At 38.0% G+C, this 22,440-nt stretch overlaps 1 pseudogene; it reads left to right on the forward strand.

Moving 5' to 3' along the window:
* The first annotated feature begins 1,687 nt into the window (after positions 1–1,687).
* Positions 1,688–18,420, forward strand: LOC131238930 (uncharacterized; annotated as a pseudogene).
* Positions 18,421–22,440: the final 4,020 nt, after the last annotated feature.

Genomic DNA, 22,440 nt, shown 5'->3' on the forward strand with positions numbered 1-22,440 from the left:
GGGCTTAGTAGAGAAATTTAAGAGATTGAAGCCGCCCGCTTTCAAGGGTTTGTCAGACCCTATGGAGGCATAAAAGTGGAAAAAGCAAATGGAGAAACTATTTACAGTTTTAAGATGTGATGAAGAGCAGAAGGTCACACTTGCGGTTTTCATGTTAGAGGGACATGCCGACCACTGGTAGGAGACAATTGCTAGAACAATATAAGAAGAGACCGCATGGACATGGGATTTGTTTTGTGAGAAGTTAATGAGAAATACTTCTGAGTGTGTATGGGAGCAGAAAGCAGAAGAGTTCATAAGCATAGAACAGGGGATATGACCGTAGGCCAATATGAGTCCAAATTTATTAAACTATCCCATTTTACCCCATATATGATTCAGGATAAAGCTCGCAAAGCTAAGAAGTTTAAGTGAGGTCTAAGAGGGTCAATTCGTAACAAGCTGATTCCACTTAAGCTTAGATTGTATGCCTATATAGTAAAACCGACCCTAATGATAGAGTGAGACAACGAAGAATTCTGGAAAGTCACAACCAGAAGAGAGAAGTGAAGAGCAATGGTAGGGCTACACCGAATACGTATCAAGCACAGGGCGATGCTTCTAAGAAGCAGAAGATGACGATAACAAACACCTCAACTCCTACTCAGCCAACGAACATATTTACAGGTAAATGTTATAACTGTGGAATGGAGGGTCACTTTGCTCGTTTTACAGACGACCGCCTTGGCAACCACACTAACAAGCACCCCAGTAAATACCCTAAGTCGTAAGCCACATGGAGTAATCGCTCACCTTATGATTCGACGATGGAATATGTTAGATACGGTGAAGAGTTTTGATGTTCAATTGAATCCGTAAACATCTGTAGCTCGTTTCTTTAACCTAGCCATTCAACCTTCCTTAATTAGTAAGGTTATAGAAGCTCAACAACAAATTCATCGATATAAGCTAAAGTAATAGAAGCTGAAAAAGGTGGTAAGTCGGAATGGAAAGTTGGTACTAATGGTGGATTAAAGTTCTAAGGAAGATTATGTATATCAAATGTGGTTGAATTAAAGAAGGAAATTATGGATGAGGCACACCGCTCTAAATTCACAATCCACCCTGGAGGTATGAAGATGTATCACGATATGCGTAGGCAATATTGGCGGTTGCTGATTTTGTAGCCAAATGTCTCACGTGTCAACAGGTGAAAGCAGAGCATCAGAAGCCATTAGGGATGTTACAGCCACTACCGATTTTCGAGTGGAAGTGAGAGCACATATTCATGGATTTCATTATGGGATTACCACGGACACATAATAATCATGATGCAGTTTGGGTCATCGTCGACCGGTTAACTAAGTCCACACATTTTCTTCCTATACGTGCTACCTATCCCCTAGAGGAATTATGTAAACTATATATTAAAGAAATAGTTAGATTGCACAGAGTGCCTGTATCTATCATATCTGATCAGGATTCTAGGTTTACGTCTCGTTTTTGGAGAAGTTTACAAAAGGCACTAGGAACCACTCTTGATTTTAGCACCGCTTTTCACCCTCTAACTGACGGGCAGACTGAACGAGTGAATTAGATCCTTGAATACATGCTCCGAGCTTGCGTGCTTGATTTTAAAGGGAGTTGGGATGATCACTTACCATTGATCGAGTTCACTTATAATAATAGCTACCAGATGAGTATTGACATGGCGCCATATGAGGCTTTGTATGGGAGGCCTTCTAGATCTCCAAATTGTTGGACAAAAGTTGGAGAAGGTAGTTTGCTTGGACCAGAGATTGTGTAAGAGACAACAAAGAAGATTTTTATCATTAGAAACCATTTGTGCACAGCCCAAAGTTGTCAGAAGAGTTATGCAGATAATCGCAGAAGAGATCTAGAGTTTGCAGTTGGAGATCATGTCTTCTTAAAAATTTCTCCTATGAAGGGCATCATGAGGTTCAGTAAAAAGGGAAAGTTAGCTCCAAGGTATATAGGTCCGTTTGAGATTCTAGAGAGGGTTGGTGCTGTCGTATATAGGCTTGCTTTACCACCTCAGTTGTCTGGTATTCATGATGTTTTCTATGTGTCGATGTTAAGAAAATATGAGCGGGATGTTTCTTATGTTACAGACTGGAAACCATTAGAGATCTGGGAAGATGCTTCATATATCGAACAACCAGTACGTATTCTTGACCGGAAAGACCAAGTGCTTCAATCTAGAGTTATACCATTAGTCAAGGTTCAGTGGAGTTACCATACCGAGGAAGAGGCTTCTTGGGAATGCGAGGCCGAGATCTAAGAGAAATACCCTCACCTGTTCGCATTATAGGTATGTAAATTTTGAAGACGAAATTTCTTTTAAGGAGGGTAGAATATAATAACCCAAATAAATCTTGACCGTCAAATTTTAACCATTGATCGATGCACCCAATTAGTCCGATATGACCATCAATCTACAAGATCAACTGGTTCAATCTCAACCACTGATTTGGACATATCCGATCCAACTGTTCGTTAACTAATAAATCCAACCATATATTTAACCATCCATCCAATGATACAACCATCAAACCGTCCATATGCTGAAATCATCGGAACACTTGTCCTTGCATCTGAATTGACCATCCATCATATTGGTTATATGGCCACCCACAATCCTACCCATCCATCTTGGAGTCTAGCCATTGATCTTACAACTCATCTGCATATATCTATCCATCCATCTATGCATACATTAATCCGTCCATCCATCTACATCATACACTTATGCACCATTGAATACATTATAACTACACACATACACCAAACAGATCACATATATACCTCTCACGCACACACAAATAGCCCATGTATGCATCATAGCTTACACATACATGTGGCACATGCATGCGGTGTACAAAAGATGCATGGTGCATGTGTGCATTTAACCAACCCACGTTGTCAAAAACAAAAAAAACAAAAAACAGCGTGATGAAAAGAATTGCAAAATGGAAGCATAAATGCATGTGAAGTGTTTAGACTTGTGCACATGGTGTAAACCAAAAGAAAAAAAATGTGACGTACAAAGATTTAAAAAAATGAAAGAAAACTGAAATTTTAAAAGTACATTAATAGCACACGTGATGTTATCCTTATAAATAAGGAGCAAGGAAGAGAAGCGGGATGTGGTGTGGCGTGAGAAGAGTGAGGAGAGAGAGAGGAAAAGAAGAAGAAGAAGAGAGAGTTGCTGGTTGGTTAATTATGTTGGAAAGAGGGAGAGAGAGGAGAGAAAAAGGAAGAAAGAAAAGAGGAGAGAGAAAAAGGAAGAGAGAGGAAGAAAAGAAAAGAAAAGAAAATATTTTTAAGAAAAAGGTGAGCTTTTCTCTCACTTGATATTTATGAAAACTCTATATAATTTAATTTAATTCATTTTATTTGTCAATTCATTGTACTTATAATACAAAATTTCCATCTTGGATGTTCTTTTTAATTTGATGTAATTACTTACCCTGCTTCTTAAAATGTTGTTTAAATTATTATTTTTGTTGTCATTGCTTTAATATGCTTTCATTGAAGTTTTATAGTCTTATTGTTAATCGTATCTTTAAAAAAAAAATCATTTATTTGCATTTAGATTTTGTTTTATTAAAAGTTATTGCAAAATATTGAGTTTATATATATTTTTTATATAGATTCTTAAATCTTATAAATCATGTTGCATGCTTATCTTTTTAATCAAGATTTAATAAATCATATTGCATGCTTATTTTTTTCATTGTATTTTAACCATGATCTAGTAGATTACATTGAATGTTTATTTTATTTTTTATGTAAAATTTTAATTATCTACGTACAATTTACATTGATTGAAAATTTTATTTTTAGTTTAATAAATCATGTACATCAAGTATTATGGATTGACCGAAGAATAGTAGTCATTGAAGATATTTAGAAATATTTGATTTATGCAATATTAAAATCATATATCATTATAATAGTTATGAAACACCGGAAAATAGGTGAGGCGATCAAGTCCTTTGGGTTGAAAATCCCTAAAGCGTAAATAGGTGGGGCGATCAAGACCCTTGGGTTGAAAGTCCCAGAAACCTAATTGGTACCTTTTGGAACCTCTACCGTACCCTTTAAGTGGGTGAGCATGTCAGGATTACAAAAGGTTCCCACTGCCAGGTTCGGTAGGGTAGTAGTCTGACCAGCTAACGTACAAATGGGTCCCTCACCAAGTGCCCTTCGGATGGGTGAGCATATCATGCAAGATGTTCTCATTGCCAGGCTAGGTGTTGTATTGGTGCGGGTGTTGGCCAACCGATGTAAATTGGCCCTGGTGTTAAAAAGAATAAACTGCACATGTTATTATGGAGTATAACATATGTTGATTTCATTCATTCATTTTTCTTTGAATTTACATGGAAACATTTTGTTTATTAAATCTCCTCATTTGCTATTTTGCCTAAATATGTATTGTATTTTTTATACATTTTATTCATATTACATGAGATTATTTGAAACCTGTGTTGAGATTACTCACTAGGCTTCGCAGCTTACCCTGTTGGGATTTTAAAATTTCAGGATCGGGATCTCATGGAGGAGCTTAAGGAGATTTTCTTTTATTTATTTTTGTTTCTTTACCATTTTCTAAATAAGTGTAATGAACATTTAGTATAACAACATTACGATGACATGTGTTTGATGATAATCTTGAATAGTCGGAACATTGATATTTTTCTTTAAATAAATGTTTAATTATTTAATTTTTGGATTGTTATATTTTATGAATGAGGTTATTTTGTCAATATATGTGTGGAATATGAAATGTAAACATACAAAACATAAGTCATGCCTGCGGGTACAGAATCGAGGTCGGATATACCCAGGTGTTGGATTTCGGGGCGTGACAGAGAGAGAGAAAGAGAGAGAGAGAGAGAAAAGGAAAGAAAGAGAAAGTGAAAGTGAGAAAAGGAGAAGCCTAAACGCTCTCTTCCTTCTCGATATCCAAGGTGTCTCCCTCTTGCTCAAGCGATGTCATGATTCATGTGGAAACTTTTCATGTATATGCTTTCCTACATGTATATCTACCTAGGGTTTAGATCTAAGGCAAAGGTGAGGGATTCCTTTTAGCTTACCTTAAGTTGATATAATTTATCTTGCCTTTTATATGCTTTCATATTTCTATGATTATCTCCCTACAATTGTTTGATTTACCACCATCAATCATTTATCCTTTGGGAATTGTGGTTGAGGTATGATTTTAATTATACATGATCTTTATTAATTTATGTGGGGTGATGGATATAAGCCTTGCATTTTCCTTTACCAATTTTGTTGAGTTTGCCATTGCTACTCTTCTCTTTTGTTGAGTTATCCCTTGCTACTCTTCTCTTTTGTTGAGTTAGCCCTTACTAATCTCTTATTTCATTGAGTCAGTCATTATTACACTTCTCTTTTGTTGAGTTAGTTTAATGCTACTCTTATCCTTTATTATGTTAGCCTTGTGCTACCACTCTTTAAGGCTTGGGCATGCGTCTTGGAATTTCAAAACTTCCATGATTCAATTTATTTCTCTATCGGTGCAAGTGATGTGTTAGAGGAATCATAACTAGTTATTCAAATATTTATCATAGGTGTAATGCATTACGGGCAGCAGCCCTCTTGGTCGGCACGTAATTCCGTGGGTTGGTTGGCATTGTGCATAATCGATGTAAGTAAATTGTCATGCATGTTACATCACTTTTTAGGATTGAATGTCACAAATAGTTACTCCATGAATACATCGTGTTACGTAAATCCCTCAACTGCGTTGTTGCATCGCCTTGAGATGTTTGTATAAATCCACGTTAACGTTGGACACACTGACAAATCTTCGTAGTTATGAGATGCGGGGTGATTCGGATTTTCTATTAATTATATTCCACATTGTGATGATCACTACGTATAATGAGCCACTCACACTTTTCTAAGCATGCATTCATATATATATATATTGGCTGTGCATGCTGATATCTCTCGTAGTGGTGGAGTACGAGACGTATCAAAACCCTTACGTTACTTTTATAAATCTCTTAAATGATTGTTAATCTTAAAGGATAACAATCACTATGAGTAGGGCATTGACCCTTTCTAATTATACAGATGATGCAGGTGAAGTATAGATTGAAGACCTAGAGGACCATCCCCATTTAGAAGATTATACTTAATGAATAAGAGTATAATGTTATGATTTAGTTTTATATTTCCACTAAAAACTCGATAATGTAATAAGCTCCCATTGAGAGGGCATTTAATAATTTGTTGAATTCTTTTACTCTAATAAAATAATAAATAGAGTCCATTTTATTCTCATGAATGGTTACCTTCATGAATGTAACTAGATGTGATCTAAAAGGAAAAGAAATATGGTGCAAATTTTAAAGCATCCAATTTATACATTATTAATAGTCAGAATTCTCAGGCATGAGTATATACTCGGGTTGAGGAAATTTCGGGATGTTACAGTTGGTATCAGAGCATTAGAATGAGATTGACTAGGCTTGAGGGCATGGACCATCATAAGCTTTGCGCGGATAGGATATGTTTATGAATTAGAGATATATAATTAGTTTAATCCCCAAAGAAGTTAGGAAGTTCAAGAATTAGAAACCCACATTCAGGTTCCCCATCGAGAATGTTAAGTTAGATGTGGAATTTAGAGACTATGAATCTAGGTACCTTTAAAAAAAAACATTCTTAAAATCTTAAATAAACTTTTTATGATCTAAAATTCATCCTTAAATGAATTTTCACGCAAGAAAAACTAGTTTCCTAAACCGGAATAGGATATTTTCCTATTTTCTAAAAATTTGTTATTGTTTGGATGAAAACCGACATGTTAGGAAACTTCCACTGGTCTTAGTAGTTATAATTATCAAAAAGTTTTGAAAATTTTCTGGTACCTCACTCAGGTCCATAAAAATCTCCTCTTAAAATTTCAACCCAGTCGGATCTCTACAAATTTCTATAAAAATCCAAAAATAAAAAAGGTAGGAATTACTACTGGAGAACAAGCTTTCATACATCTCACAAGTGTGAAACAACCCCCAAACCCAGGAATATTACCTCAGGAATTTTCTTGTAAATTCAAGAATAATTCAAGGACTTAATTTACAAAATTTGAATAAATTCGACACACATATCATAAATTCAAATTCTGAGAGTAAGAAGCTGTCAATATAAAACGATTTTGAGAATTTACAACCCTTTATATGAAGGATACATTAAAACTCAGGTTTAACAATGAATGGATAATTTGGATAATTTTGTGGTGGAATGAAATATATATATATATATATATATATATATATATATATATATATATTCCCCAAGGATCTAAAATGATCGGGACCACGGATTTACGGAATCATATTCAAGCAAGTTAGAAGTGGTTTGATCTGAGTACCAAAATCTCGAGCGCTTACCAATGAACTCAATGCCTTAATCAAGAAGTTCGAGACTCACCCGGAATAGATGATACCATGGAACTCACCACCCTGGCCAGGTGTGAATGCTGGAAATCGGCGCCAATGCTGGTTTATGTTTATTTTGGTATTGTGTGTGGGCTAATTTGGATTGATGAGTCGAAATCCCGCAGTCAGTTAGAACATGCAGAACATGTAAAAGACAGAGAATCTGAAGACTCTCTTGCTTTAAGTTGACTCTTAATCTGCGACCTGGGATTCTGAGTAAGGGACTTTGGTTACAAAGAGGGAAAGTGTTAGACACCCTCTTTGCCCATACGAGTGTACGGTCTCTACTCCGTATGGTAAGAGGGTCTTAAGGGATAAAATGATAAGATATAAAATACTAGAATGAGACTAGGCAAACTCAGATTTCTGATATGGCAAGGTTCGGAATTCTGGCAAGCCGCAGAGCATACACCCAGAAAATGTCTAGAGGAGAACAGAGGTTTAAAGTAGATGTGATGATGCTAGAATGTTATTTTAAGAGGACTAGGTTACCATGAGTTTCTGATGTGACGGGATCGAGAGTTCCAGCAAGTCAAAGAGCATACATTCAATGGCAACTTAGAGAAGCAGGGGTGAGAAGGGAAGTAATGATGCAATTAATAGAATATGAATGTTAGTGATGATTGCATGATCTTTAGCTTGCACTTGAAATCGCTTGGATGTTTCGGTGTACCATGGTTGGGAATGATTGGCCTAAGTAGGTCTGGGAGGCTAAGAGATGGTTGGAGGGGGCTAGAGGGGGGCTAAAAAGCTGGGAGCTTAGAACTTAAGCACACCCTCTCACACTCACTCACTTTCTCTCTCACACTCTTTTTTGTGGTTGTTGTTATTGTGGAACGAAGAGAGGAGGGAGGTATTTATAGCCTTTTAGGGTGGTCTTTAGGTAATTCTAGGGACTTTGAAGGGTGAATGATGATGTGGTGGCTTAGAATTGGTGGAGGGAAGGGGGATGTCATGTGACACTTCTTTATAGGCTAGAGGGCTTGGTAATATGGTAAATAGTAGGAATTCTTGGGTCAAATAGGTCCTAAAAGAGTTGAGGGGCACATCCGTTGAGCCCTTGCATGGTTGCTTTCAAAGTTCCGCCAGTAGGCTTCTTTCGGGCCCTAAGAGTGGCACAAAGCCAATTTTGGATATTTGGTTCAAAAATGGCTCGAAATTGGCTCGATTATGACCCAAAAATAACTCAAAAAATTGATTGATTGTGGGTGAAGGTTTGGGCATGCTTTGGCTTGGGTGATGGCTCGAGTTAAGTCAGGGTTTAGGGTAACGAAATGGCTCAGGTTCAGCTAGGGTTTGGGAAATGGCTATGGTTTTAGGTAAGGTGTGGGGTTTAGGTTCAGTTCCTAGCGATCATCCATGCATTATCAAGTTGTTAGCCTAGGTGGGGTATCTATAAATGCTCCTCTTTACAGAGGTTGCATGCAACTGAATGCTAAAGCGAGTGGGCACCCCACCCCTTCTAGTCAGAAAATATTATGGCATGGACCTATTTCCTGACATGTATCATTGTCAGCCAATTGTCTGGAAAAGATATACCATTTAAAAGGTTAGACCTTTTTCGCTTTTTGGTTCTTGATTTTGGAATAACTCTAGCACCTGCAATACAAAATGAGAGAATCATCCAAGAAATTGAGGAGTTAGAGTATCGAGAGAGATATTTACCTTTTGAGTGATGATGATTGGAAGATAGTTGCCCATAGGAAGCACTCCAGAGAGGTTTGAAAATTTTAGAGAGAGTCATACATACATTTTCCTTTTATACATGAATGGCCAAAAAAGGGGAAACATTTTTATTATTTTTTTTGTAATCTTTTTTCCAAGGGATAAGATTATATACAAAAAATGAAAATCAAACAAAATTTTTTGTGCCGTATAGATGTATGTGTGTGCTTGTGTTTGAACTTGTGCCTGAATGGTAGAATCAGAACATTAGACTCAGCCCTTGTCAAATTCGGTATTCTAAGTTATTTACTAAGGATCCTAATTCCCTGAGAGTAGGTGTATATTAGAGTGTTGGCCCTTGGATTTGGGTAGAGTTTGATAGAATTCTAATCCATGACTTATCTTTTCCTTGCGCTTCATTTTCCTCATTGTCTTGGCTTCTTCCATTCCTGCACTTTTTTTTTTTATTCTTCTATTCTAGCCATTTTTGCCTATAATGCCCTTTCAGATTTTCACCAAAACCGACTTTCCCATCTTTTTTGCCTGTGGCGCCCTTTCGTTATTTTACCACATTCCTAAATTTTGATCTTACCTACCCCTTGACAAATGTGCTCTTTTTACCCTTGGCGCCCAATCAGGTTTTCACCAAGTCGGCGCCCAATCAGGTTTTCACCAAGTCAGCTACATGCCCACTGTTTTTACTCGAGCTGCCCTTTTGGATTTTCATCTCACCCATTTCACTTAGGCATGTTTTTTTTTTCTTTTAATTTCTCAAGTAACAGAGGTGGGAGGCTAGATTCCATTCATTGTCAGTCGACTGGTGAGCTTCCTGACTTTATTTTCAAATATGACCATGAAGCTATTGATATTAGATTAAACTATCTTGAGGAAAAATAGGATGGTGACTTGTATTCTCACTCATTAGGTTCGACTCTTTTTTTTTCTTTTCTTCCTTCCCTTTTTTTTAGACTACACGCTTTTATTCGACCATTTTTTTCTTTATCTTTTCTTTTTCTTCTCTTTTTTTTTTAACCCTTTATTTTTTGGAACACTTATTGGGGGAAGGAATGACAATAGAATGCACCTTAGTATGCTAACCTCTTATCATTTGACTTTTAACTTTATGATTGTGATTGTTAACATAATCAGGTAGGATTACCTGTGATAGATTTTTATGTTGTTAGCATTGATGGGCTCTAGAAGATATTTTCCCTTAACGATGGTGAGACGAGGGGCACTTCCTGGAAGAACTTCGCAAATGATCAGCAAATCATCCCAGGATGGCTTGGACTTGCCCCTTGGATATAGTAGGCGCAATGATAAGATGTGCATTATTACCATGTTGCTAACCTTTCTTTTCAAACTTACTTGTCATTAGTCCTGGTAATCGTTGTGTGCTTTATGTCTACGAGATGTAGTTGGTTGAATCGAGCTGACCACCACCACTCATTTTCCTTGACTTCTTCATTTGTACCCATGATGTAGGATGTTGTCGCTACTCACTTTGCATAGTAGTTGTCTGCTACAATAATGCAATCATGACAATTGTATGCCTTTAGGTTTACTCTTTGGATGATGTCAACACCCAACAATGAACAGGGCTAGGGTGTTGTCAGGTTATAAAGATTCAAAGCATGCATATGGATTCATTATACCAGCTTTCGATACTTAAAGCACTTCCTAGCATGCTGCAATGCCCATCTCCATCATTTATCAGAAACAGCTTAGTCACAAGTTCTTCTTGGACATCACATGTTCATTTATGCGCAATCTGTGGACTCCATCGGGGACATTAGACATGTTCTTGATAGCTTTGCATGATTGGCTTGACTTCAGGCTTCATAGTAGATGGTGTATGATTATCTCTTCATTCATTTTGGGTAAGGCTTCTTAGGAGAACCCAAAGTTGGATAGCCCCGGACCTCAAGAATTCTGTCATCAACTGCTTATATTCAAGGGGTGAGGATCTCTTGATGCGTACTTTTCTAAGGAGCTTAAGGGATCCCAAGTTCATAATTTGAAAATTGTCTGTAATGACATTGGCATTTGTTTCGAACTTTCTAAGGGAATCCTCTAGCTCGAGAGTCAGATCATCATTTTCCACATCCTAGGCTTCGTCCAAACCCACGGATTTAAAGTCTAACTCTAGATCGAAATCATACGAGTTGACTTCATACTCAATTTCTTTAACGGACAAACTGGGTACATTATTGCTTCTGATTTTTTAAAGATTTTCTATTGTTTTTGTGTTTTGAGAAATTTTTGATTTTTTTTTTTTTTTGGATTTCGACAAGTATCTGAATTTTTGGCATTTGGGAAATATCTAGGGTTTTTGGCTTTTGATAATTTTTTTAATTTTTTTTTGGGACAAGTATTTGAATTTTTTGGTATTTTGAAAATATCTAGTGTTTTTGCCTTTTGAAATTTTCTGATTTTTTTAAAATGGACCCAAACAAGACGACGATGTGAACAAGGGATTGCCTGATTCGGTTCGGGGAGCTAAACACTATTTACATTTATTGTGTCGTCATGGGGATTGTGAACCATCTACTGCCTTTCACTCCCTCCCCTCAGGAGGCAGGGCCAAAAGGATACAAAGAGGATTTCTAATTGATTCAGTATAAGCATAACTATAAGCATAACCCATGAACAATAACCACAAGAACACCATCACAAAATTCACTATGATAAAAAACTTTGAGTACAATGCATATGAAGGGAAATACAAGATAATGATAATAACGGAAACTCCTGAAGCTCGACTACACACTCCTTACTACTGCGAAGCTACGGTTGTGTCCTGGCATCACCTGCACGCATCAATCGTGCATAAGCTTATAAAAAGCTTAGAGGGTAGTGTAAGTGTGTGCGTAATACGAGCGTGCTCAGAATGCAATGTCAGAGTAATGCGGAGTCATGTTGATGAGTACACGAATGCAATCAGCCGTACCAAGGCTATGCAGTGCAAAACATGAATGCTATCGGCCATATCAAGGTCATGCGATGCGGAATACAACTCATGCATGCCAATCCTCATCCATATATCAATGCAGCTCCTCACTAGAGCATCAAATATCAGTACGGTTCTCAGTCTAGATAATCACCAGAGTTTAGTACCCTTAAAATGGCACTACCCTTTTCCTAAGCGTGTAGTCCAAGTGAGCATAAAAAACCTCACTATCCGCCTGGCCAATAGTCTGCTAATATCTATGTGGCACGTGGATAGCGGACCCATTCATGAGCTGGTCAAACTTAGCCTAGCAATGCCCCTTACCCTCGGGCAAGTAAGGCCACATACCTTTCCAACTGACCATGACACAGTGGGAGACACGGCCTCATGGTATTCGGCCCTCGTGTGCTCATGTGTCCACTCGGTCTCGACATCTATGGCGCCCTGATGCTTAGTAGTAATATTTTCGGTGTCTAATCTTGCCATCCACGATGTGCCTGTGGAGGTCATCGCCCTGATGTCGCTAGGGCGTATAGTAATCATGCCATACAAATGCGAAGTGCATGAATCACACTATCAGTCTTACAACAATCCTTCACGTACCGCGCACTGATGAAGGGCAACTCCGCCTATTAGGGAGCCCATAAACAATCTACCCAAAGGCATATGCTATGATCAGTCATGCCTCATATCAAGCATACATATGATGCATATGAGTATGAATCATGGAACTATATTAAACATGTTATATAGTGATGGATTCTGTTCATAATGAAGAAGGGCCTAGACGGCCTACACACTACAGGTATGGGCCTATCAATGGGCCCTAGGGAGAGTTACAATGCGAAAATTTAACCATCATTGCTCTTACAACGTGGACATCAAATCATCATTGCTCCCAAGGCATGACCGCCAAAACATCATTACATGCATCATGGTGGAATCTCACATCGCAATGGGTTTCATATACATCACATTCGACCCACACAAATGCCTCACATACGTCTCATTGGGCCTTATATAAATCTAATGGAATGATCAAATGGGCTAAATCAAATGGGCCGAATGAAATGGGCTGAATCAATGGGCCGAATCAAATGGGCCGAATTAAATGAGTCAATCAAATAGGTCGATTCAAAAGGGCCGAATCGATGGGCTAAGTCGAATGGGCCAAGTCAAATGGGCCCCCAAATACATCAAATCGGGCCTCATTACGTGGGCCCCTAATACATTAAATAGGTCATACCAACTACACCCTTCATCCATTGTTAGAGATCATTTTAGAGCATTAAAAAAAATGAATCATATCCAAAGATCATCTGGACCATGCCACACCTAACAGTGGTGATAAGGGTTCCCACTGTAAAAATCCCAATGGGCCCACCATAGTATTTATTTCCCATCCAATCTATTGATAAGGTCACAAAGACCTGATCTTAGAGGAAAAATAAATATCATATTGGTCTAAAACTTCTGTAAACCAAAATGGGGTTTCAATGGTAGACATTCAACACCACCGTTCTCTGCAGTGTGGTCCACTTGATAACTGGATCTGTCTCATTTCTGGTCTCAAGCTTAAGACAAGCTAGCCAAATGGATAGACGGTTCGGATGGGGAAAACATCCATCAGCGTGGGGCTACTGGGACACCAGATGGATGGACGACGTGAAATATATACATGCATCATAGTGGGTCCCATAGCAGATGGGCCCCACATGAGTTGTCGCACACATAAAGGAGCTCCTTAACTATGTTATGTACAGCGTCAGCTGCTACTGACGGTTTGAATACAGGTGGGTCCCACGTAGGGCCCACCACTATATATCTTAAAACATATATGTATACATATAATATTATATTATATTTATATAATATAATATCATATCATATAATATAATATAATATATAATAAAATAACATAACACATAGGAGCTAAAAAAAGGCCACCGTCCAAGCCCTTGGATGCTCTGGACGGTGATGATCTTAGGCATAAATCATGGTGGGTTCCACACGTGCGGCCCACCTCTCATACATAATTAATGTATAATATATATATTATATTAATATACATCATACTTTCTCTTCTTTTTTTTCTTTTTTTTTAAAGGATAGCTAGTTGGTACATTCCAGCATTAGACCACACTATACTGTTAGCTACACCCTACTGACGGTATGGATTCAACATAGGCGTCAGGGTGGGTCTCACATGGATGTGGCCCACCTGTTGAATCGACCTGATACTTGAGTTTTCCCTTCCATCCAGGCCTGGTCATGGGCTGGATGGTGTAGATCCAACACATCCATCAGATGGGTCCCACGAAGGTAGATGGCATTGATGAAATATATACTTCATGGTGGGCCACACTCATCATCAACATCACCAAAAGAAAAGGAGAAGGAGAGAGAGAGAGAGAGAGAGGGAGAGAGAAGCGTGAAAGGGGAGCGACCCCGCCACTAATGGGCCCTCCCTTTAACAATGCATACATCAAGTGGGTTCCGTAACAAGTGGGCCCTAACGTTCAAAATCATCGGTGGATCACCCACCTATCGGCCTTCTTCCTTAGCTCCTTGGACTTATATGCTTTGTGCCTTCAATTTTAATGGAGTTTCATGAAAGATGAATGGTTGAGATGAGAGATGAGAGGGTGGGAAAGTGGGCCACACATGGAAGAGAGAGCTTGGACGTTGGAATCTTTCTTGGGAGTTTGGGAGGTTGCTTAGAAAATGAGAGAGAAAGAGAGGTGATGGATTGATATGGGACGAGTGTTGTAAGGAATGGGGATGGGAAGGTATAGGTTTAGTTGAAATTTGTGTAAAAAAGGAATGGGTGAGGAGAGAGAGAGTTGATTTTAGAAAGGGAAAGGGATGGGTTACTTGTACTTGAGGTATGGAGTGTACTTGGCTTAATTGATTGATTGATGTGACGGGTTATAGAGATTCTCTCAGAATTCGTAATGCGCGACATTTCATTGGAATGAACGCGGGCTCACATCTTCTAACCTGGGTATCGGATTGGTGAGCAAGTCACGACGTTGGAACCGTGGCGATGGCGCGGTCGTAGGGGTATAAGTTTCGAGTCGAGTCGACTTTGATATGTAGGACTCGATATAAGTTGTTTTGTTATAATTCCTTATTCATAATTATTTAGATATAAGTTATTTTGTTAGAATTACTTAGAACTGTGCCCGTAACCACGTAGAACCATTACATTTCCCAAAACTCTCATATCAACAATAATTACAAAAATGCCATTAACTTAGACTCCTGAATTTTAGATCACATGGTTTCCACGATCTGTTTGATGTGAAATTTTATACCATGCCTATGTATTATAAATTAACTATGCATGTCAAATTTTGTCCCTTAGATCATTGTGAAAGTGACCCAATTAACAAATCAGCCCCTTAACCGTTAAGTCGGGTGTCCATCAAGTGAAGAAACCTCGTGGATAGTTATCGCAGGATATTCCCTTCATATGAACGACTTGAATTTCTCATCATATGGATCAAGTGTAAAATATGAAGACCCTACTTTGGTTGGCTTTTCCTTAAGCGCGAATTTATCCTATCAAGACCTACCAACTCATTATAAATCTGGATCTTCCATTTAACTAATTTCTTCCATCCATCACAACTCAAATTTGGACCACAGTCTAGTCTCATATGACTATGAGGTTATACAAAATTTAGGCCCTGATCTATGATTTTTCACCGTTGAAGGTTGAAGCATGTTCCTTCCTTTGGTACAAAAGCTGAAATTTTAGATTTAGGCTTTTTCCACCATTGATCAACCCTTAAAAATTGTCCAACCGTTTGTCTATCCTGACTACACATTTTCTCAAAAATTGGGCTCTCATCATCAAGTATAGACCGTTAATTGAAATCAAGTTTATTTTGGCACCCGCAAGGAGAATTATTAAGATAGGCCAATCTAAATTTCCAATCACCAAGAAAATCATATACCACGACTCTATTTGACGACCCTGACACAATGGATAAATTATATTTAAAGAAAGATCATCAGAAAATTTTAAATTGGAGAAACCCAATCCAAGTGGGATGTGAAACACACCCCTCTCACACACCCACTCCTTTATAAATGGAGTATGCGTTCCCCTCTCCACTCACACCCTCAATCTCCCAGTGCCCAAGGAGAAGGAGAGAGAGAGGAATAAAGAGAAAAGGAAAGAAAAAGAAAGAGAAGGATAAGACTAGACGCCCTCTTCCTTTTCCATGTGAATGGTGTTTTCCTCTTGTTTAAGCGATATCGTGATTCATGTGAAAATTTTTTATGTATAAGCTTTCCCACATGGATATTTACCTAGGGTTTAGATCTAAGGCTAAGGTGAGGAATTCCTTTAAGCTTACCTTAATTTAAGTTGATGTAATGTATCTTGCCTTTTATATACTTTCGTATTTCTATGATTATCTCTCTGTAACTGTTTGATTTACCACTATCAATTCTTTATCCTTTGGGAATTATGGTTGAGGAATGATTTTAATTATGCGTGATCTTTATTAATTTATGTGGGGTGATGGATACAAGTCTTGCATTTGCCTTTACTAATTTTGTTGAGTTAGCCCTTGTTATTCTTCTTTTTTGTTGTGTTAGCCCTTGCTACTCTTCTCTTTTATTGAGTTAGCCCTTGTTACTCTCCTCTTTTGTTGAGTTAGCCATTGTTATCTCTTTTTTTGTTGAGTTAGGCATTGGTACACTTCTCTTTTGTTGAGTTAGCTTAATGCTACTCTTCTCCTTTATTATGTTAGCATGTGTTACCCCCCTTTAAGGCTTAAGCATGTGTCTTGGAATTCCAAAAGTCTCATGATTCAATTTATTTCTCTATTAGTATAAGTGATGTATTAGAGGTATCACAACTAGTGATTCAAATATTTATCATGGATGTAATGCCTTACAGGTAGCAGCCCTCTTGGTTGGCACGTAATTCATTGGGTTGGTTGGCGTGGTGCATAATCAATGTAAGTAAATCGCCATCATATTACATCACTTTTCAGGATTGGATGTCGAAAATAGTCGCTTCATGAATACATCGTGTTATGTAAATCCTCCAATCGCATTGTTGTGTCACCTTTAGATGTTCGCATAAATCCATGTTAACGTTGGACACTCTGACGAATCTCTGTATTTATGGGATGCAGGGCGAGTCAGGTTTTCTATGAATTATATTTCACATTATGATGATCACTACGTATGATGAGTCGCTCAAACTTTGTTAGGCATGCATTCACACACACATACACATACACACACATATATATTGGTTGTGTATGTTGATACCTCTTATAATGGTGGAGTACGAAACGTATCAGAACTCTTACAATACTTTTATAAATCTGTTGAATTATTGTTAATCTTAAAGGATAATCATCATTATGAGTAGGGCATTGACCCTCTCCAAACCTACAGATGATGCAAATGATGTACAGATTGAAGACTTAGAGGAACATCCCCATATGGAAGATTATACTGAATGAATAAGAGGATAGTTTTATGATTTAGTTCTATATTTCTGCTGCAAACTTGATAATGTAATAAGCTCCCATTGAGAGGGCATTTGATAATTTGTTGAATTCTTTTACTCTAATAAAATAATAAATACAATCAATTTTATTCTCGTGAATGGTTACCCTCATGAATGTAACTGGATGTGATCTAAATGGAAAAAAAAAAATTATGGTGCGATTTTTAAAGCATCCAATTTATACATTATTAACACCTGAAATTCTTAGACACTAGTTTGTACTTGGGCCACGGAAATTTTGGGATGTTATAAGATGTGTTGTTTTTCGACCAAGAAGGCCGAGTGTAATCAAAACGGGTGAATTTGATTTTTTCGATCAAGATAGCCGGGTGTGACCAAGACGGCCAAATTTGACATTTCATTTATTAAGATGACCTAATTTCACCAAGATGATTGAATTTGATGTTTTTTTACCAAGATGGTCGAGTTCGACTAAGATGACTAAATTTGATATTTTTTAACTGAGATGGCCTAGTTCGACTAAGATGGCCGAATTCGATGTTTTTGCACAGTTAAGCAGTTGCATTTATTCCATCAACTAACGAACTAATGTCACTCTTACCTTTTCAACTAGAGGCGAGGTGTCGTGGGGGCAACGTTGTAGCCTAATTTTGATCGAGCCAATAAGAAAATGGCATGGGCCATTGAAAGGGGAATTTATAACTTACAGAAAGATCTCTGGAGATATTGGAGCACTTTTCACAGACTTACAGTTGGCATGGCTGAGAGAAATGCAATCAGGTGGAAAGATGCAGAGAGCGATTGACATGGAAGAAGATTGCGACTGAGAGACTCGCTAGATGGAGAATGCAGCCGAAGTGGAATGCAATCGATTATGGTCGAGACATCCAAAAGTGGAATGCGGATGAAAGGTAACAGGCATTTGAGAAGCCCAGAAGTGGGAAGCAGTTGAGTAGGAAACGAACGATCAAACGAATCTAAAGAGAAAGAAGGATCTAGAAGACTAGTGAGGCAATGATTCAACTGCCATAACCGATGAACTAAAGAAGAGAAGGAATGATCTAGAAGGCTGACGTGGTGACTCTTTAGCTATCATAACCATTGAATTAAAGAGGAGAAAGGCCTGAAAGGAAGCTGCAGGGGAAATCTATAAACAACACCCGAAATTAGATCATTATAATCAACATCAATTCAGAACAAATTTATCTTTTATCTCAGTTTATCGTAGGAGTAGTGCTAATCCAGTAGTAAAAATTCTTAGTAATAGTTCTTAGTTGTAATCCAGGTCTATGCTCATATGCTAAACTTGATCATTGTCCAATATCAAGCAATTCTTTCAAGGGACAATCTTACAATCGCTCCTAGTGACCAATTTTGACTTTTTCCTTTAGTTTGATTACATTGGTATACTAAAAAGTTTTTTCTTATGAAAGGTAAAGCACAACTCACTTTCGAAAGAAGAACCCCACCCTCCGATTATCGCTTGATCATTACAAAATTCTACAAGTTGATAAGTAGGCGATCAATCTTCTCAAATTCTAGTCATATATATTCATAGTAGACGTACCTTCTTATTTCAATGCTTGGGGTCAAAGTTGATCAGTTTGAATTGAGACGCTATATCGATTTTGGCATGGGCATGCACACCACACTTGATAGAAAACTAACCGAGTGCCAACAGTTATATGCAAAGGCACCACATGGACATGTGCTTATCCTCACGCTCCATTAAGGAAGGTGATAAATAGTGAATGCATATATGATTTGAATGAATCAATTACACCTAAAGCAAATTAAATTAGTGTAATGTTGTTTATATTAGTTTAGTTTCACTTGCTTCACCACTCACCAATCATGGGATGTTTACTTTCTAGGAGTTGTCCAATCCATCCCTTCGTATACGTCGAACTGACTTTAGTTGTAGTCAGTAATTATATTTCCCTTCCATCTACGCCTGTGTGCTGAATCTGAAGGAAGAACATAGTGTTAGAAATTGTCCACCTATGTTCATATACTACTATTTGTAGCCTATTCGGCCGAGTTCTGTTTTAACCAATCAAGACTGATTAAGTCCAACCCTATACAGAATGTGAGCAACATTTTTCTGAAGATATGTATAGTCACGAGGCCATAACGTATCAATTGTGTTATTTCGATGGGGATTCACACGACCAAGTTTAAAAGATCGAACGTTAAATGGTCAATGGTCAAAATCATGCGAGCAATTGTAAGTGGCTGAAAAATAATTCAAAGGAGCAAGAACGTGGGAAGTATCTGGAAGCAGAGTGAGGACAAAAGCGGTTATGATAACCATCAGATCATGGGAAGGATCCAGAATGGCTGGATCGAGCTATAAATAGAAGAGAATTTCAATAGGAAAAGTCATATCACACTAACCCAAAAAAATTAACAAATCAATTATCTTCAATTATCTTTCAATTATCCTATCAAATTTACATTCCATAGTGCAATTGTAGCTTTTATCCAGTAATTCCTTTCCTTTAGAGTAATCATTTACTTAGTGCATTTACTTGCTTTCTTTAGCATAATTCGTAGTATAAACATAGAAGTCGATAGATGTAGTTGTAATCTAAGCACTCTTTAGCAATCGATTTTAATTTCTCTTTTTACATTCCACTCTTCATGCATTTAGAAAGTCCTTTCGTATGGAAGGCATGGAGAAACTCACCATCAGAGGACAAACCTCACCCTCTGACCATCCCCTGATCCATTTACCACTTTGGGCGAGTGACTGAATAGGCGACCGATCTCCCCAGATCTTGGTCATACTCAGTGTCTACCTACTTTGGTGCTCGAGGTCATTGTTGTTCGATTTAAATTGGAACTGCAATCCCAATTCTGACATGCCCATGCACCCGTCACCAGTGCTGGTTTAAGGATCATCAAATAAGCAGCAAACAATTTTATGGCATGCCTGGTGGGACATTATTGTAGATCATCGTTTAGTTATTGCCAGAATGCAACAGTGGCAAAATTGTCGGGAATGAACCCACAAAGCCAATCACACCACCCCCGGTGGATCACGTGCAGGTCCAGGCACCTTCAAGTGATATTAATTTAAATGTCAACCTGACCGAAAACCAAGTGGGGCCATTGATGGCTCGCCTTATTCTTCCAGACGAGGTATCAATGGTACTACGGGTTGTACATACAAGCACCTAGATTGTGTAGGAAAATGTGAGAATTTAAGCGGAACAGCTCCGTTAATAGGCAAAAAATATCAACTGTTATATGGCTAGTCAGACCAAGGCCATGCAACGATTATTAGTCATTGTAATGTAGCTGATGCAACCTACGCAGCAAAATAATGGTAATTCGGTTGGTAATGCTATCCATTTTCCACCAACACCACCATTGCAGTGTAATATGCCTCTTCAGGAGGTTAAAAATATGTTGCCTCCTGCAGAGGTTAGATGATCGGAGCAAGAAGTTAGAACTTATGATAATAGAAATCAAAGATTGCAAATGGAAGTCTAACCCCCGCAAGGTCCTATGTTTCAAGAAAATTTAAATAGATTTGGTCTAAATCATCTGCCAACCATGGAACCTCCACGGATCAATTGTAACCAAATACTGCAACTCGTGTAAGAGGTTGCAGGCCAGGTGTTGGGCCGCAATGCCATTCATACTTATCATAAACCATACCCAAAATGGGTGGATCGGCAACACCCATTGCTGAGAAATTACAGACTGGATTTCGCCCTATTCTCAGGAGAACATGGTCAATCGACTATCAAACATGTTATCTGATTCACCATGCAATGTGGTGAACTAGACAATAATGATTATTATAAATTGTTGTTATTCGGTCACTTGCTAACCACTACGGCTTTGAATTGTATTCCAATTTGTTACCAGATTCAATACATAACTGGTAAGAATTTGAAGAAAGGTTTCATACTCAATTCTTTTCTAAAAATAGAGACATCGCTATGGTCGATCTTGCACGATTCCAGCAGTTTCCAGGTGAATCCTGTGAAAGCTATTCCATGCTATTTAAGTACGCAAAGAGTTATTATAAGGTGGTCATGACCAAAGTCAAATTTGTGCAACTTGCACAAGACGGTTTGAAATACAAACTCCACAAAAAGTTTGCAAGGACGGAATTTGCTGATTTATACGACCTCACTAAGAAGGTCTCTTAATATGAAGAATTGCTTCAAGAAGGGGCTAGGCAAGCAAACTCATCAATTGGAACATATTACCATGATCGTAATTATGAAACCACTAGTCTGATCAAAGTTGGTAAAGGCAGAGTTAGCTGCCCCAATGACGCAAAAGACTTAGAAGTATACACCTTTGATATTACTCGAGCCAAGGAAATTTTTTACTTCATATTAGAAACAAAGTTCATCAAAGTTCCTATTAATCACAAGATACCTTCAGCCGCAGAAATCAAGATGGTTGACTATTATAAATGACATGGATCTCATTCCAATTCCACTAGAAAATGCGTTATTTTCAGGAATCTAATCCAGGAATACATCGATCACAGATTGTTGAAATTTTTGGAAAAATAAAAAGAAGCCGTGCTAATTGATATCGATCCATTCCCAGCCAGCATGGAGATAAATATGATTACAATTGACTTGAGGGATCAACCTCGGTCGAAAATAAAATTCAGTTTAGGAAGTCTGCGCAGAACGAGCGGTCGATCAACCCCCAAACAACAGTGGACACCTCAGTATCGAGACACATATGGGCATAAGAACCATCATTTATGCAACTGTTGTGCCCAAGAGATCCTTTTGTGTCTTAAAGACCGTCCCAAAAATTACAACCGTGGAAATAGTTGAGATCACCACCGACCGGAGCAGTTAATGTCT

This window comes from Magnolia sinica, chromosome 3 (assembly GCF_029962835.1).
Source record: "Magnolia sinica isolate HGM2019 chromosome 3, MsV1, whole genome shotgun sequence".
Classification (NCBI taxonomy): domain Eukaryota; kingdom Viridiplantae; phylum Streptophyta; class Magnoliopsida; order Magnoliales; family Magnoliaceae; genus Magnolia; species Magnolia sinica.